The sequence below is a fragment of the Danio rerio genome, chromosome 18 (genome assembly GCF_052040795.2).
Source record: "Danio rerio strain M-AB ecotype USA chromosome 18, GRCz13ab, whole genome shotgun sequence".
Taxonomy (NCBI): domain Eukaryota; kingdom Metazoa; phylum Chordata; class Actinopteri; order Cypriniformes; family Danionidae; genus Danio; species Danio rerio.
In genome coordinates this window covers 48,649,002-48,667,046 of record NC_141038.1, presented here as the reverse complement: position 1 = coordinate 48,667,046, position 18,045 = coordinate 48,649,002, and the positions used below count along the sequence as shown (strand labels likewise).

Genomic DNA, 18,045 nt, shown 5'->3' with positions numbered 1-18,045 from the left:
AGACAAATGCCTCTAGATTGCGCTTATTTGACCAAAATAAAATATAATCATGACTTGATTTTTAATCATTTCATTAGGTCAGTAAGATCTGACTCTGCTTAGACAATAGTCTTGTCACTTAACAGAAAAAATGTCCAGTATAGAATATAAAGTCATGCTGCAGTGGAAAAATAATGAATATTGTGCATGACTCTCATGAGCTTGGAGGACTGCATCCATACATCCCTGCAATGACTCAAATCACTTATTGATAAAGTCATGTGGAATGGCGAAGAAAGCGTTCTTGCAGGACTCCCAGAGTTCATCAAGATTCTTTGGATTCATCTTCAATACCTCCTCCATCTTACCCCAGACATGCTCAATAATGTTCATGTTCATGAAATAAATTAATATTACCTTTTTAATATTTATTTAATGTTTGCAAATACAATTAAATCCATTTATTTGGTAAACAAAGCAAGTCTGTTGTTCACACCCTCTGCCCGTTCCTGTTCCACTAATCCTTGCTCTCCTTCACAAACCACCTCTCTCCAATCCCGCGAACCATCACCGGGCCTCCAATCACCTGCACCTGTCCCCCTCATCAAGGACACTATTAAAGCCTACCTCATTCTTCCACTCATCGGCTGGTATTGAAGTCGAATGGTTTTCCTCACCTTCGCTCCTTCGTCTTCTCCTCTACTTCCTTGGATGTTCCTTATGTGCCTTCGGATCCTTAACCTACCGATCAAGAGAAATGAATACTCTCATATGGCGTTTACCTGAAGATCTGCCATTTACGTGAAGAACTGTGTCTGTATACTCGCCTAATGTTCCCAAGAACGAACTTCAGATGTTTACATTACAAGCTGTTGAAGAAGAACGCTTCTACATCACAGCCGTGATACCACCTGCTTCCTTACTTTGATTCGGTGACTTGTTTTGAATAAAACTCATGAAAGATAACCTTCCTTGTCTACCAGCGTGACACTCGTATATTAACTGAAAGACTGTATTGTAAATAAAACAAATGAAAAAATTTATATGAGTCACTAAGATTTCTGAAATCTTCAATTTAAAAAGTGAATAAATATAAATTTACAGACATTTACGCAAGTAAATAAATAGACTCGGCGGTTCATTCCACTGTGACGACCCCTGATTCATAAAGGGATGAAGCTGAAAAGAATGAATGAATAAATAGACTCGATGGGCTAAAAATCTGCAGAAATATGCGTGAATCTGCACATGCAGATTCTGTGTGGGCCTAGTTGTCACTTCAATCACATATTAGTGTAGAACATATTCAAATTATAGCAGAAAATAGTTTATTTAGTCCTTTTAATTATTGTTATTGTTGCAGAATTCTACAGTTGTATAGCATTGTTGAGTTTAATTCAGAGCTATACAGTATCTGAAAACTTGCATTCAAAAATACAATTGGTCAAGCTTCTAAATCTGATTATATTACAAAAAACAAGGTGCAGTTTTTTTTTTTTTTTTGATGAAGTGGTGAGAATTTAAAAATATGACGGTGTATGCAAAACCACAAGAGACCGACATCAGCAGGATGTGAAAGTGATATTTTCTGTTGACTGGATTTTCTGCAGCGAGAGAATAATGGAATGAAGAATGTCAGGCTTTTTAAATCAAATGCAGCAAGGCCATCTTCACGCACACAAATACTACAAATGCATGCATACACACACTTTCGGTAAACATCCATCTGATACTGTCACAAAAAGCACACCATTTCATTTTATGTCTCTTTTGCATCTGACGCAGGAAAACACTCTTCAAAGCAGAACTACAGTGGGAACAATTCACTCACAAAGAAAGGCTGTTGGTGAAATAAACACATACACATATTTATAAACTACAGCAGAGGCTCCCAAACTTTTCAGCCCGCGACCCTCAAAATAACAATGCCAGTGACTCATGACCCCCACATTCCTCATATAAATATACGAGTAATTTCATGTTGTTGTTTTTTATGTAAATATTAACTACTATTTTTATTTTCTGGGTTAAAATATGGCAATTATAATAGTTTAATAAGGCCCTGTTTACACTAATACCTTTTAGTTTTAAAACGCATAACTTTTGCTATTGTTACTCCTTCTACCTCGGAGCATTCGAGCCTCGAAATTGGAGCGTTTTGGAAACGCTGAAGAGGCCGTTTTGGTTTTAAAACGCTGCTGCTCCGTGTCAATGTGGATGGTGAGAACTGAGACATCTGAAAACGGAGGCATGGCTGCAGACATTCTGATTAGGGCTTTTTCCCAATATCACAAAGTTCAGTCTTTCATCCTTGTAAGTTCAGACATAGCAAGTCTATAGCGAACCCCCGAGGACATGAGGACACCTCGGGTAAATCTTCAAATGAAACGGCAGTGTACTTTTAAAACGTCATGCACCCTGGCTACGTTTCACTATCTTAACAATAAAATTAAAACATGACATAAAGCAATGTCTCTTCATTTTTTTTATTAACAAACTAAACATAACAGACACCGTCATGTACATATTTATATGCCCGTCGTCTTTACTGTATGCTAATTTATAACAAAGCGAAGCCCAATAACTGCCTCCTTTCATTTTCATTGAAAAATATAAAAACATCAGGCTCACTGTGTGTTTTCGGCAATATGTGCTTGATATCAGGCTATTGTAGAACATATAATTCTTCTTTTTTTTATTTCTCAGAGTTATTCTTGATTCTCTATTAGTATGCTGTGTAGGCTTTGCCTAAAGAGATGTTAAATCATTTACCTTACAGTCATTCTTTACTATATATACTTTTTATATTCTATACTTTATTTTGTATGTTCTGTGAAATTATATGCTAACCAAAACTGGCCTTTGAGGAGATGTATTTTGCATACTAATGAGGCATTTCGCAGAAAGAGCTATCTTGGACAAGAAATATGCAGCAGAAACAATAAAAATAACATGCGTCTCTCACCTCTGATTTCCTGTGAAAAAGTATTGAAGCCTATGTAGGTATCTAAGCATGTGCATTTAACTGGTCTTGTTCTTCTGTGCAGAAAAGAGGAACTAGAGATGGTGCCGAAAAGCTGACAGAGACAACCCGCCTTCTCTTTCTTCTGTGTATAAAACTGAGTTTCTAGATCCCGGGCTGTGCAGAGTACCTGACGTTAGTCCCGGATAGCATTGTATAACGGTTAGACTATCTTGGTGTATGCCCAGAGCTCTGAACATCGAATTATTCATTTGTATTCAATAAATTACTAAACTTTTAAGCATTGAACAATTTCTCCTGAGTTTGAATTGAACACGCATGGAATAGAGATAGATATTCCAACACTATATGCACACAATAAAGATCATCAGAGGAAATAAATGGTGAAATACGAAATAGCAGTCTCTTTTGCTGAATATAATAATCAGTAAGCTATCATTTTTTAATCAATAATAATTATAAAAGCATAAAGTACAATACATTTATACAATAAAAAAAAATAAAGGCAAGCAATCGGTAAAACATGCAGAATCAGTGTACGTGGTTACATAAATTAATATTAGCCCCTTTCGCACATACAGAGCTTGCCGGTAATTTTCACGAAAGGTTGTTTGTGTGAACAGGCCCTTTTTGAAAACAACAGTAAATTTGTTCCGGCTATTTACCAGAAAGAGAAGTAACATTACTGGTAATTTACCGAAATGCTGCGCTGTGTGAACGCAGAAGGAAGATTGCCGGAAAGAGCGCGCTCACAATTAGAACGCTCTGACGTGAGACGTCTACTGTAGCCCATCAGGACACTGTTTATGAAGATAAAAGCCTTTGAATATTTTTACAGACACATTTAGCTGCTAGATGTTAGTCAAATAAAGTTTCTATGTTCATTCTTAATGCCAACTGAGTAAATAATTATCATTAAGATGCTTATGATAAGACGTTGTTTGCTTACCTTCAAGCTCTGCTTCCTTCAGTTGTGTGATGCGTCGTGCTTGCATGTAAAGCAGCGATGAGCGGCAGCACACTGCCGTTTAGAGGTATTTTCTGTAGTAATTATGTCAGAATTTACCGGTATTTTGGAATGGATGTGTGAGCGGTCTTTTCCGGAAAAATACCGTAACGTCCTTGCCTGTGTATCTAGCTTTTTTTTTTTTTTTACCGGTAAAGTACTTCCAGATATTTTCCAGTATCACTGTGTGAAAGGGGCTATTAACTTATCTTTGCGCTCAGCCAAAACACGGTAGCTGAGAAAAAGTGGCAAATAGATTCAAAAGACCAAGTCGTTAGATATAAGTCTACACCATAGATATATACACTAGATATCGCATAGGGACCCTGAGCATGCGTCAATAGCGCCACCACATCGGTACAGTGCTCCCAGGACAAATGTCATTCAACCGCACTAGTCAAGACAGTGTTATTACGTAAAAATACGGGACTTTAGCGCTGTCTCTGGGTGTTGTAACGAGTAAACAAAGAAAACAGCACAAAGGCAGAACATTTCATAGGTAAGATTAAGTATTTTACATTTTTGTATGTTCTGAACTTTTGTGCTAAACAGGTCACGTTATTGATGATAATACAGTCACTTACTGCATTCACCATAAGGCAAAGCAGCTCCAACTCACTCTAAATACTCGGCTTATGTTAGTTTTGTTGAATAAAATCAGCAAACAATGCAAAAGAAATATGACAATGCAATATGAAATATGACACTGCGGTGCCAGAAACTTGTATTATTGTCGGCTAGTGAAGGAGTCGTTCATAACTGAGATTCATTTACAAACGAATGGCTCCCTCCGTCAGTATGAGAAGTGAAAGCAGGAGATGACACGGATTAGATCAAATTTAACAGGGAGGGTGGACAGTACATTTCCATACACACAAACACAAGCTTTTGTCAGGAATGCCCGTGCGATCACTGATCCATCAATGTAGAAAAGTGATGTAAAATTATAATTTTCGTAATAAAAAAAAAAAATGTATATCTCTGGCTTTGGATGGCCACAGTCCTCCACTGTACCTTGGTACCGCATTCAATTCAAAGGAGCGCTTTCCTGTTTCAAAATGGCGGCTCTATTGACGCATTCCTTCCAATAGACAACAACAGGGTAGGAGACATCTAATGTATATATCTATGAGTCTACACAAGATGAATTATAGATCCCAATTAACAACTACAGAGAGATGAGATCCATGGGACGATTCTGGATGGACTGGCTGACGTTTGGCTGCTCTCAGCCAGGCAGGTGTGCTCAAAGCTCCCACTGACTCCCTGGAGCTCAGATGCGAGAATACACTGAAGCAGCTTTAAGCGCATCCCAGAGTGCGTGTATGGTCATGTGATGTGCATTTTCAGTGATGTAGTGTGGACTGAGAGCGGTTTAGAATTGTTGGACGAAATGCCAGTGTGGATGTAGATCTTTTCCTCTCTACAACACAGTGTTAAAATGAAAACGTATTAGTGTAAATGGGGCCTAAAATTGATTTGACTGACTTGGTTCAGTCTTCAGATACCACTGAAAGTACTGTGCACTAGCTTTGGTGACCTACGACTTCTGCACATGGTGTAATTCTGTCTTTACTATGACTTTATACTTTGTGAATTACATGTGTGTGAATTACGACCTATAGCTTTTTACAGAAACTACTACTGGCATTTTTTGGGAGAATACTCATTGAAAACTCTCCAATGCGTGCACATCTCTCATCAAAAGAGTCTCTCTCGTTTTGATTGTAATTATTTCGTGGTATCACATCAACATCAGGCAATGTCACAGCACAGAGCAGAAGGAAAGGCGTTGTGATGTACAGCAGAAGATCATCACCACCTCCCTGTTAATGATGCTGTCAGTGGAGCTTAACACGAGCTGTTCGCAGGCTGTTAACACCCCTGTATTCCATATCATGAAGGCATGTGGGAAAGGTTGCGTTAAATTAAGCAGGTTGGCAGAACTGCTGATGAAAATGAAGTGAAACTGCTTGAAACATCTAGCTGGAACACAGCTGGTGATCAAACATGACCTTTAAAGACCGAACAGAGAGGAGATATCGGCTAAAATTAGTCTGATCTTTAGTTAAATAGAAAAAAACCCATCCATATCAGAGACAATAACTGTAAAAATAATGATATTTAAAATATATATTGTTACACCACAGCTATAGCAATAGGAATGGTAATATTTTCAGCTAATGAATGATAAATACACACAGCCAATCAAAATCATCTAGATTTTAAAGTGCTCAAGCATTGAAGTTACAGGAACCAAAAGTGCAGCACATGCTTATAATAAACACAACTGTCAATGATAATATACAGTGGTGTAAAAAAGTGTTTGCCCCCTTACTGATTTCCTTATTTTTTTGCATGTTTATCACACTTTTTTAGAAATTGAAATATTAGTCAAAGATAACACAAGCAAACACATCATGCAGTTTTGAAATTATTTGATAGATTTTATTATTAAAGGAAAGCAAAATCTAAAACTACATAGCCCTGCCTGAAAAAATGTTTGTCCATCAGTTCCAAGTTCATCTCAGTTTTACCATCTTGATGATCCTAAAGACTTTCGATTAAAAAAAACAAATATGGAGATTGCGAAGACAAAATCTAAACATTTTAGAAGAAATGTTTCTCATTATATATAGCGTAAAAGTAATGCCACATTTCAGAAAAATCAAAGCAAAAGTAAAAAGTGGTGGTGGTATTGTGATGGGCTGGGGCTGTTTTGCTGAAAAAGTGAGTAAACTCATCGCCTTCGAATAACTAACTAAAACTATGTGCATTATTATACAAATTAAATCAACTTAACAGTTTTTAGTCACAACAGAAATACTTACATTTTTTTGAATAAATGTAGCTTGTTACAGCGGGGAAAATAAGTATTGAACATGTCATGTTTTTTGGGAATAATATTTCTAAAGGAGCTTTTATCGTTTTTATTCGATAAAAACCCAAACAATACAAACATAAAAATAAATAAATAAAAAAAATCTGAAAGATGAGTTATGTGTAATAACAATGAAATGACAGAAAGAGAAAGTGCTACTGAAATGTATTAATACTTTATAAGTCTTCTTTTGGTGCTGGCAGCTTGATGATGCCACTAACATGGATAATAAAGTCACATGCATTGCTCAAGTGTGAGTTTTTTAGACTTCAACAGAGTGTAAAAATCTTGATGGTTCTGTGAGTCTCGTCTGTCAAATCTGATCTTTATTTTGTATTGTCTATTGCAGTGGTTCTCAAACTTTTTTCATCAAGTACCACCTTAGAAAAAATGTGTCTCTCCAAGTACCACCAAAATGAGTAGTATTGAAATACAGTAGCGTAGTAGGCCCAGTAAAGCAGCTACAACTGCACAGTTAGAAAGATCATGGCAGATTACCTCAGAAATATAGGCTATATGTCATATATGGCATATTATATACATCATTTTTGGTAAACTTGGAAATGTGTGAAGCATGTACAAGACATATTTTATTCCTCCGCGTACCACTAGAAGGAAGCCTGCGTACCACTAGTGGTACACGTACCACAGTTTGAGAACCACTGGTCTATCGGATTCGAGTTAGGTGATTGACTGGGCCATTCCACAGCTTGATTTTCTTTCTCTGAAAGCATTTAAGAGTTTCCCTGGCTGTGTTTTGAATCATTGTCTTGCTGAAATGTCCACCCTGGTTTCATCTTCATCATAATGCAGATGTTGGACTTGAGCAGTAAATATTAATTTACAATAATGAAGGGCAGAGGGTTGCTGAAGATCTACTGAAAGATTAGTCTTTCTACGGCCCCATTTCTTCATGTGTTCATTACTTTTTCCCTGTGTCATTTAATTTTATTACACAGAAATTCATTTGTAAACTAATTAGATTTGTTTTTAACACATAGATTAGATTTGTAAGTCAACACGATAAAATGAAAATGATGTGTTCAATGCTTATTTTCACCATCGTATTTTTTTGGGTTTACCAATTTTCAAGTAATTGCATTTTACAGTGTACCATCCCTTTTCCAGACGAGTTTGAGTTTTTTATTTTGAAGATATTTTGAAAAATGTTGGAAACCTGTAAGCACTGACTTCCCATATGGACCCTCACCTCACCTCAAAAAAAAAAAAAAAAAAGAAAAAAAAAAAAAAAAGCAAAAAACAAAAGAAGAAGAAAATTAGACAAAAGATTCAGATTTAAACATCATGTATGAACAGGAAAGTGTCACGACTGGGTATCACAAAAACAAGGGAAAGATCCAAGTGCAGCAAAACACATTTATTGCCAAACAATAAAGATCCCAAAAAAATGACAATGGGACAGGCAAGGTACCAAAATCGAGGAAAACATGAAGTGCAAAAATGAAGCTCAAAAGTGAATCAAACACAAACTAAACAGGTATCCAAAAACATAGTAAAGATACTAAACAAAGTGAACAAACCAAACACGGTGAACCAGATCATGAATAAAGCACGACAAACCTAAACAGAACATTGAAAATCCAAAGGCAAACTAAACACAACATAACAGGGCTTATAAAAGACAGAACTAATTAGACAATGAGGGACAGCTGGAAACAAGGAGTGATCACATGACTAGGATACAAAACACAAAAACCAAAACAAAAACTGGTGCCCTTGAAAACCACCAGAGGGCACTGCAGCAGGTGTGACAGGAAAGTGTCTCCCTTATCTATACAGTGCTCAACATAAATGAGTGCACTCCATTTTGCGAATGACTATTTTTTATTAATTTCTATGTAAATAAAGAACATATATTTTGGTGCATTTGAAGAAAACAGATTTATTAAACGAATGTATTTATTAAAATAATATTTAGGTCACAGAACATCCTTAGAAATATAAAGATAATAAATTTAATTTATGCAAAATATTGGAAAATGAAATTACAGACAAGAAAATGTCAGAATTTTGTTTTGTTTCTCTTAAATTTTTCTCTTTTCAAACCTTTTATTTAATGTTTTTCCCTAACAAATAATTTTGGCTATGCTAACTTTGGACCATTATCAAAAGTTATTTTGATAGATTAGCTCCAGATTTGGCTTCAGTGCTGAATAATCTAATGTATATGCACAGATATAATATTGTAAAGCATCCTATAGAAAATATTAATCTGAATGAGAGGCTTGTGAGGGGTGTACTTATATATGTTGTGCACTGTGATACAATCGACCAAAAGCATCTTAATGCCAGGTGTACCCACAGCGTTTGATTTAATAAGTATTTGACAACCACAACCTCCACCAAAACAGAGATCTGACCTGCAAAACAGCAGACAGATTTGTTTTTCCCACAACTGTGAATGCATCCATCCTCACACTGTTACTGTGTTTCTTATATTAGAGTATCTACAGAAAAGGCCTACTGTATTGATGCAAGGGTTGTGAACTGGCTGATTGTCTGGCTTGAAGTGTTCGGCCACAGAAGGTTTGAGGTCACCACGGCTAATGGGATTTCGATGTCCATTAATCCGCCTATGGAGCTGTCTGTTAGCTTTGCCAATATACAGCAAACCACAAAGACAAGTCGAAGATAAATCGGTAGAACTACAAGTAATAAATCATCTCATTTGATACCACAGTGCAAAAAGAAGGCCAACATAATGGCTAACTTTCCAAAGACGTTTTAAAGTCGTTGGGTTACAAACATACGAAACTTTCTTTTTGGATCCAACTGACAAGGGTGAAATAAAAAATAGAGAATAACATGCACAAAAAAAATGATTCTGTCAAAATAAAACAGACTCACAAACCAAAAGACATGACACATCTGCAATGTGCATGAAAAGCAATTTGCCAAACAAGTATCAGCAGATGTTCAGTGTTTCGCTTTGGCCCAACATCTGTGTCGGACAGATATTGTCCTGTGTAAACTGTCTGCAGAATAACACTGGGACTTCCAGGGGCTGTATGAAGCCTCCATTTCAAACGCTCTTCCGAAGATTCAACACCTGTTAACTGCTGTTCAGTGCATGTGATCAGAATAAGCACCTATTAGAGGTTTGAATGAGGCTCAGAGTGAGACATAAACATCTGTAGTTGGATTAAGCAGCATGATGGAAATCATCAGAACTGTTAATTTTTACAAAGGTGCTGATGGATTCTAATTGACTGGTACATTCGGAGGGTGTTGTTGACTTATTTAGTCTGCATGGAGAAGGTTAGTGTGATGTCACCATGTAGGAACAACACTCCATACAGCCGATCAGAATTAAGGGATATGTTTACAGCTACAGTAATGTTTCTTTTAGACTTACAATTAGAGTGATGTACAGTATTTCTTCATGGTTGTCATCCAACTATGATTTGAGAATACTTTATAAATGTATTTAGTTACAGAATACAGAATACCTGCTTTAAAATGTATTTTGTAACGTATTCCGTTACTTTGCTTAATCCTGATACTGTATTCTAAATACTTGGAATAATTCCTCTTTGAAAACAGCCTTCAAGTCTACTAAAGAAAAGAAAAACTTCAAAATAGTTTATGTAAAACCAAGGTAATGTAACAGGTTCTATCCAACATTTTAATTTCTATCATGAAAACTTCTCACCAAAAAAAAAAAAAAAACCAATATTGCAAACATTAGAAGAATTCAAAATGTGTTTGCTTTACAAAAATGTAAACATCAAAATGAACAAGTTTTGTTTGAAGGTTGTTAGCTGGCAGGCAGAGATTGCACTGCACTGCCAGGTTTCCCTCACCCCTCTCATTCTGTAAAGAGAAAAAATGCTCGAACTTCCAAGACTTGAATGCATTTTTTCTTTTGCTGCTAGAAAGTTGCTTCGGTTGCGGCTACAACCCCTTGAGCCCCTGGTCTGAATACTCCATATTTGTACACTCAAGTTTGGCTAAGGTGCCCATAAGTCCCACCCACATTTGTGTCAGAAAAGCGAACGTAAATTTAAGAAGCGTAAACGAAACCTCTGAAAGCGCAAACAAAACATCAAGCAGCGAATTCACGAACAATGTGGCAAAAAAAGCAGTTTATTTGAAAATCATGGTAGTTGTCCGGTTGTTCAGTGTTTGCCATCGTCCTTTTCGCTGCGTGAGAAAATGGAGGTGTGGCGTGAGAGCATGAGAACAGGGTCATTTGCGTGAGTCTCACTGAGTTAACGCTGGTGATTGCAGTCGGGAGTGTAGCTTCTGTTTCGGCGGCAATTTAGTAATATTATTATGGGCCAAACATGCATCGCCCGAAGTATTCCAATGGTATAAGGAAAGTAACTGTATTTTAAATATCCTGTTTAAAAATAGTAACTGTAACGGAATACAGTTACTCATGAATAGTATTCTAAATACATACCGTTGGTACATGTATTCCGTTACTCCCCAACACTGTTTATAATTACACGACGTGATCTAACAACACGTGCCTCGACAATGCAATTATCGTAATAAGAGAGGCAAAGTGGATTATGAACCACTCACATGGAAAGTTCACACAGAAATTCAAAGTATTAGATTGCTTTTTCCTTTTATCAATTTACCACAGAGATTTTGCATCTGATAGTGTTGATTTTGATCTTGTGTGTCTTTGAAGAATAGCCACATTGTTTTCTGAAGTTATTAGAAGTGTTGGTAATTCGTAATGCAAATATTTAAGTTAGAAATATTTGTAATGGTATTAGTTGTGTTGTTTTAATTTCATCCCGGGCTCTGACAAAAACAACTTTATCACAGCACCTGCCCTCTAAATTTTAAAACGGAGTGTGGGTACAGTAAGAAAGAATAAGAGTTTACCTTCTTTACTTTCTCTTGAATGCTCAACATGTTTTGTAAAATGTTGGAGCTTTTTGATGGAAAATACTTCGTAAACCTTATGAACCAAACTCAAAAAGCATAAAAATAAATCTGAAACTGTATTTTAAGACCTCTTTAAAATAAATGTTATGGGAACTTCTCTATTAATTTTTTTAACCACTTTAAACTATTCATTTTCCAACATTATTATTATCATAAATGTATTAATAAACACACTTTAAAAATCAATTTGGACATAGTTGACGTGCTGTTTCAACACTCCTGAAACTAACTTGAAATGAACAGTATGCAAATGAATATAAATTTTAGAGAGCGCATTTTAAGCTAGATACAGACGCTTGCACCAAGTCTACATTCTGAGGAAGCGGTTCCACTTAAAACTACATTTTAGGGACTAAATCCTAAAATATGGCTTAAGGTGAAATGTGGCAAGCAGAATAATTTACTCTGTATTGCTGAATTAATGAAAACTTAATACACACCTTGAGTCTAGAAGCTTCTTTTCCTCTCAGCTTGATTTTCTTTCTCTGAAAGATTTGAGAGATTCCATGGCTGTGATTTGAATCATTGTCTTGCTGAAATGTCCACGCTGGCTAATGCAGATGTTGGACTTGAGCAGTAAATATTCATTTACAATAATAAAGGGCAGAGGGTTGCTGAAGAACTACTGAGAGATTTCAGTTGCTGTCTGGGCTTTCACTGTCTTTCTACGCCCCGTTTCTTCATGTGTTCAATACTTTTTCCCTGTGTCATTTCATTTTATTACACAGAAATTCATTTGTAAACTAATTCGATTTGTTTTCTTTGCATAAATGGATTTCTGTGGTTTCTATCAACATCTGGTGATAATTGTAAGTCAACATGATAAAATGAAAATGAAAATGATGACGCGTTCAATGCTTATTTTCACCACTGTATTTTTTGAGGCGATGGGTTTACTCATTTTTAAGTAATTGCTTTTTACAGTGTACCATCCCTTTTCCAGACAAGTGTGAGTTTTTTCTTTTTAAGATATTTTGAAAAATGTTGGAAACCTGTAAGCACTGACTTAGTTTTTTCCCATATGGACCCTCACCTCAAAAAAAAAAAAAAAAACAAAAAAAAAAAAGAAGAAGAAAAAAGCAGTCAAAATTAGACAAAAGATTCAGATTTAAACATTGCAAACTTGTCATTTCCCAACATTATTATTAGCCTAAATGTATTAATAAACACACTTTAAAAATCCATTTGGACACAGTTGACGTGCTGTTTTAACACTCCTGAAACTAACTTGAAATGAACAGTATGCAAATGAATATAAATTTCAGAGAGCACATTTTAAACTATATACAGAGACTTGCACTAAGTCTACATTCTGAGAAAGCGGTTCCACTTAAAACTACATTTTAGGGACTAAATCCTAAAATATGGCTTCAGGAGAAATGTGGCAAGCAGAATAATTTACTCTGTATTGCTGAATTATTGAAAACCTAATACACACCTTGAGTCTAGAAGCTTCTTTTCCTCTCAGCTTGATTTTCTTTCTCTGAAAGCATTTAAGAGTTTCCATGGCTGTGATTTTAATCATTGTCTTGCTGAAATGTCCACGCTGGCTAATGCAGATGTTGGACTTGAGCAGTAAATATTCATTTACAATAATAAAGGGCAAAGGGGTGCTGAAGAACTACTGAGAGATTTCAGTTGCTGTCTGGGCTTTCACTGTCTTTCTACGCCCCGTTTCTTCATGTGTTCAATACTTTTTCCCTGTGTCATTTCATTTTATTACAAAGAAATTCATTTGTAAACTAATTCGATTTGTTTTCTTTGCATAAATGGATTTCTGTGGTTTCTATCAACATCTGGTGATAATTGTAAGTCAACAGGATAAAATGAAAATGAAAATGATGACGCGTTCAATGCTTATTTTCACCACTGTATTTTTTGAGGCGATGGGTTTACTCATTTTTAAGTAATTCCTTTTTACAGTGTACCATCCCTTTTCCAGACAAGTGTGAGTTTTTTCTTTTTAAGATATTTTGAAAAATGTTGGAAACCTGTAAGCACTGACTTAGTTTTTTCCCATATGGACCCTCACCTCAAAAACAAAAAAAAAAACAAAAAAAAGAAGAAGAAAAAAGCAGTCAAAATTAGACAAAAGATTCAGATTTAAACATTGCAAACTTGTCATTTCCCAACATTATTATTAGCCTAAATGTATTAATAAACACACTTTAAAAATCCATTTGGACACAGTTGACGTGCTGTTTTAACACTCCTGAAACTAACTTTGACAGCATGCAATTGAATATAAATTTTAGAGAGCGCATTTTAAACTAGATACAGAGACTTGCACTAAGTCTACATTCTGAGGAAGCGGTTCCACTTAAAACTACATTCTAGGGACTAAATCCTAAAATATGGCTTCAGGAGAAATGTGGCACGCAGAATAATTTACTCTGTATTGCTGAATTATTGAAAACTTAATACACACCTTGAGTCTAGAAGCTTCTTGTCCTCTCATCGTGGTTGCATTACCACCTCCGGTGCGCTTGAAACTTTCAATAATTAAAGCCTTGTCTTCAATTATTCCCTACTTTCACTTTTTAGCCTAACATTTGAATAATATTATATATAATAATCTTCTTTTTCAATCTCTAGTAGCCAAACAGAACCTCTTATATATCACAGATGACGTATTCACGGTGGGTTTGGGGTTTACTATCATAAGAGTTTATAGCACTGATAGTAGTTTTGCGTCTATCTTTATTACACGCCTGAAGAAATGTGAAATAAAAAAGGCAACCCCCTTTTTACGATTCGGATAAATAATTCAAATAATCATTTTCCTTCTGTACCCTTAAAGTGTAATAAATCGTTCACCTACAAAAGGTGTTAGAGCTCATAAGAGAGTCTCGCGTGGGAGTGTAGTCTAATTGAGTGTATGAACTGATCTGTAATGACCTCTGCGGTATAACTCAAGATTACAGCCATCAATAACCGCCATTTACAGCAGGGACACGTAGTAAATCAAATGCAGATGGAAGGGAAATGATATCCGTGATCGTGTGTGCGTGTCCCCGAGGGCTTGTACGGTTCGCCAAACACAGAGTGGACAAAGCCGGTGACATTACTGCTTTTTGCCGCGGCTGCATTATTCATGTGAAATTGCCATATTTCATGCTCGAATTATGAGAGCGTATTGGCCTCACCGTATGTGTGCGGGGGGACATTATATTGCTAATACGACATGAGGTCACTCAGCCGCAGGGATGCATTTAGGCTAATGTCATATAGATCCTCTGGCTGAACGACAGCAAATTAAGCAATTTGCCTGCGAGGACGGAACATACAGTGCAGGTGGGTGGATGAAGCTGTGTGTAGTGCTTATGTTCCTCTGAAGGGGACGTAGATGCTGCCACACATACATTGATTTTGGTGGTTTAGAGGAAATCTCCATAGGCGCATTGTACAACCCCAAATCAGAAAACGTTGAAAAACACAATTAAAAAAAGAAAGTAGTGATTTCTAAATTTACTTTGACTTGTATTTCAATGCAGACTATACAAGAAACATTATTTCAAGAGTTCACACTCAGTGTCACCGACTCGGTCCCAGTCATTCCCCTCGCTGGCCAGCAGAGGCCGCCATCCCCGGACTTCTAGCATTACATCATCCACTTAGACTGATTGTGCAGACACCTGAACTGAATCACGTTAACGACACACGCCACCTATATAAGCCACACTCAAACCACTGTTCAGTGCGAAGTCTTGTTTAGCCCCGGCCAGCATTACTGAGGGTTATTTCCTGCCTGATCTCCTGTGTATCACTCCGGACTGTTCTGACTCTGAGTTGCCTTCTGCCTGCCCACGACCCTTGCTTGTCACACGGATTCTGAACCACGCTGCCTGCCCTCGACCCACGCCTGTTATAAGGACTCTGAACCACGCCGCCTGCCACTGATCTAAGCCTGGTAAATCACTCTGTGTCTGTCAGTCGCCAGCCCAACGACCTTGATTGATTACTGTTGATGTGTGTTCGCACTGTTGTGCGTATTGGATGTTTGTGCTTGATTGTGATTAATAAATACTGCAAAATGGATTCCTCCGTGTAAGTCTCCCCGTTACACTCAGCTGATGATTGATTATAAAGCTTGTTTGGCATGTTGTCCTGGGAGAGAGCCCTGAGCTCATAAGATCCTCGAGCCTGGGGCTCTCTCCCGTTTGCAAGGCGAGAGGGGAGTTTGAGCTCAGGTAGATCTTGAGAACTCCCCTGCTGTAGTAGCTAATGAACAGGTAGTGATCGCTCTTAGAGATATCTACTTACTAGGAGCATGTCTATGGTGCCGATTTGTATTAGTTAATTAAGTTGCATGCTTTTGGACGGAAGGAGGAAACCGGGGAACTTGGGGGAAATCCACGTGAGCACAGGGAGAATGTGTAATCTCCACAGAGAAACGTCGGCTGGCTTGATAAGGACTAGAACCAGTGACATTCTTGGTGTTAGGCAACAGTGCTAACACACTGGATCTATACCAGGGCTATTCATTTAGCTTGTCATGGGGGCATGAATAGCATACCAAACGAAGGGCCGGAGAGATATAACTTGCTATATGAGTGATGACACAACAGCACATAAGAGCCCATATGCTGTATATTTTTGCTCCTTAAGACACCCATGTTGGCATTTCTACATTAAAATGTTAATGTATTGTATTTTGAAACTACATAATATTACTGCATTGTAGGGGTGTCAAAATTAATTGTTTCTTCGGTGCACCGCGATGCAGATGCGGACAATTCGGTATCGGTTCAGTAATTATCATTACTGGTTTTTATGTACTGACGTCATTTATGCTCTCTGTCGCGAGGGAGGTGAGCGCGAGTATTTACAACACTCAGCCAACTCAGGGCCGGCCCGTGGCATAGGCACCAAAGGCAAATGCTAAGGGCGCTCTATATCCAGGGGGGCGGCAGAAATGAGCGTGGTTCAGTTGGTTTTATTTTCGATATTCCTGACACACATTCAGTTATAGAAGGCAACAACTCAAAAAACTCTTACCCTAAAAAGATCTAAAGTGTGTTTCCTACAAAACGACAAAGCTGGTTATGTTTCACAGCTGTCTTTCTTTTTTTTCGCTCAACATTACGGGCACTGCTCCGTTTAAGCCCTCGCAATATGTGTTTAGCCGGGAGAGCTCGCGCTGAGAGGAGCTCTCAGTAAGGGACCGTCTGAAAAGTGCTTCTTTTTTTCCCTTTTTTTTTCATTTTTCTGTTTTTTTCGTTAAGTGTGTGTGTGTGTGTTTGTTGCTGTCTATGTTTGAGTATGTGTGTGAATGAGAGACAGTGTGGTGCTGTGTGTCTGTGTTTATACAGACAGCATGTTATAGCCTCCCTCCTAAAATATAATACTGTATATGGAAAGCATGGTCAATGCACCGTGATGCACCGAGATATCGAATTGAACCGAATCGAAGAAATGATAATCGCAACCAAACCGAACCGTGAGACCAGTATAGGTTCACACCTCTACTGCATTGTACAATAGACTTTTTTTTTTTACAAACATTCAAATGTTGTATTTCAGAGCACAGCAAAAGCAGTGCATTGCTGAAGTAGGCTTCTTCTACATTCAGACACATTCATATGTTTGAACTGCATAACAATTAGTGATGCAACACTTATAGATTTTGGTTGTACGATTATATAGTCTGAAGAATAATCATGGTTTCACTGTTATCACATCTAATGTTACACAACCAGCGATCGCTCTCCAGAGATCGCTGGTTCTCACACGAACATCAGGACTACACTTCCGCCTTTTCCTGGACTACATTTTCATACATGCCCTGCTCCCAGACACCCATGCTCACACATCTAGCTTGATTACATTTACCAGCTGAACCTTGTCAGAGACTGATACAAACCATTCATAAGCCACTCTTTCACCCTTCCAGTTTGCCGAGTCTTGTTTACCCTACTGTGACATTACAACGCGTTTCCTTGTCTTGTTTCTCTGAGTTAGACCCTAGCCTTGTATTCCCTTTTCTCCTGTTTAGCCGCCTGCCTTTTGACCTGTTGCCTGATTTACGACTTCGATTTTGGATTTGTCTGCATATACCCGATTGTACCTGATTTGACCACTGCTTGCCTGACGCTGAATAAACCTGCATATTGGATCTTACCTTCTGTTGTCAGTGTCACTCCCTCCCGGTCGTTACAGTCTAATATAAATTCAATCTTTATATTAGGTAAGTAGCTATTTAGATTAACTGTTGTTGCCATCTGCATTCATGCATACATAATCATTTTAATAATAATTTGTCTAACATAT

The 18,045-nt window shown here is 37.3% G+C and overlaps 1 long non-coding RNA gene across 1 annotated transcript in view; it reads right to left on the bottom strand.

The window, feature by feature from the left end:
• Positions 1-656: 656 nt before the first annotated feature.
• Positions 657-18,045, bottom strand: part of LOC141378672 (uncharacterized) — a 93,956-nt gene continuing 76,567 nt past the window's right edge. Inside the window, exon 3 of the long non-coding RNA XR_015515433.1 lies at positions 657-720. This is a non-coding gene — a long non-coding RNA (uncharacterized LOC141378672). The remainder of the gene's footprint in view (positions 721-18,045) is intronic.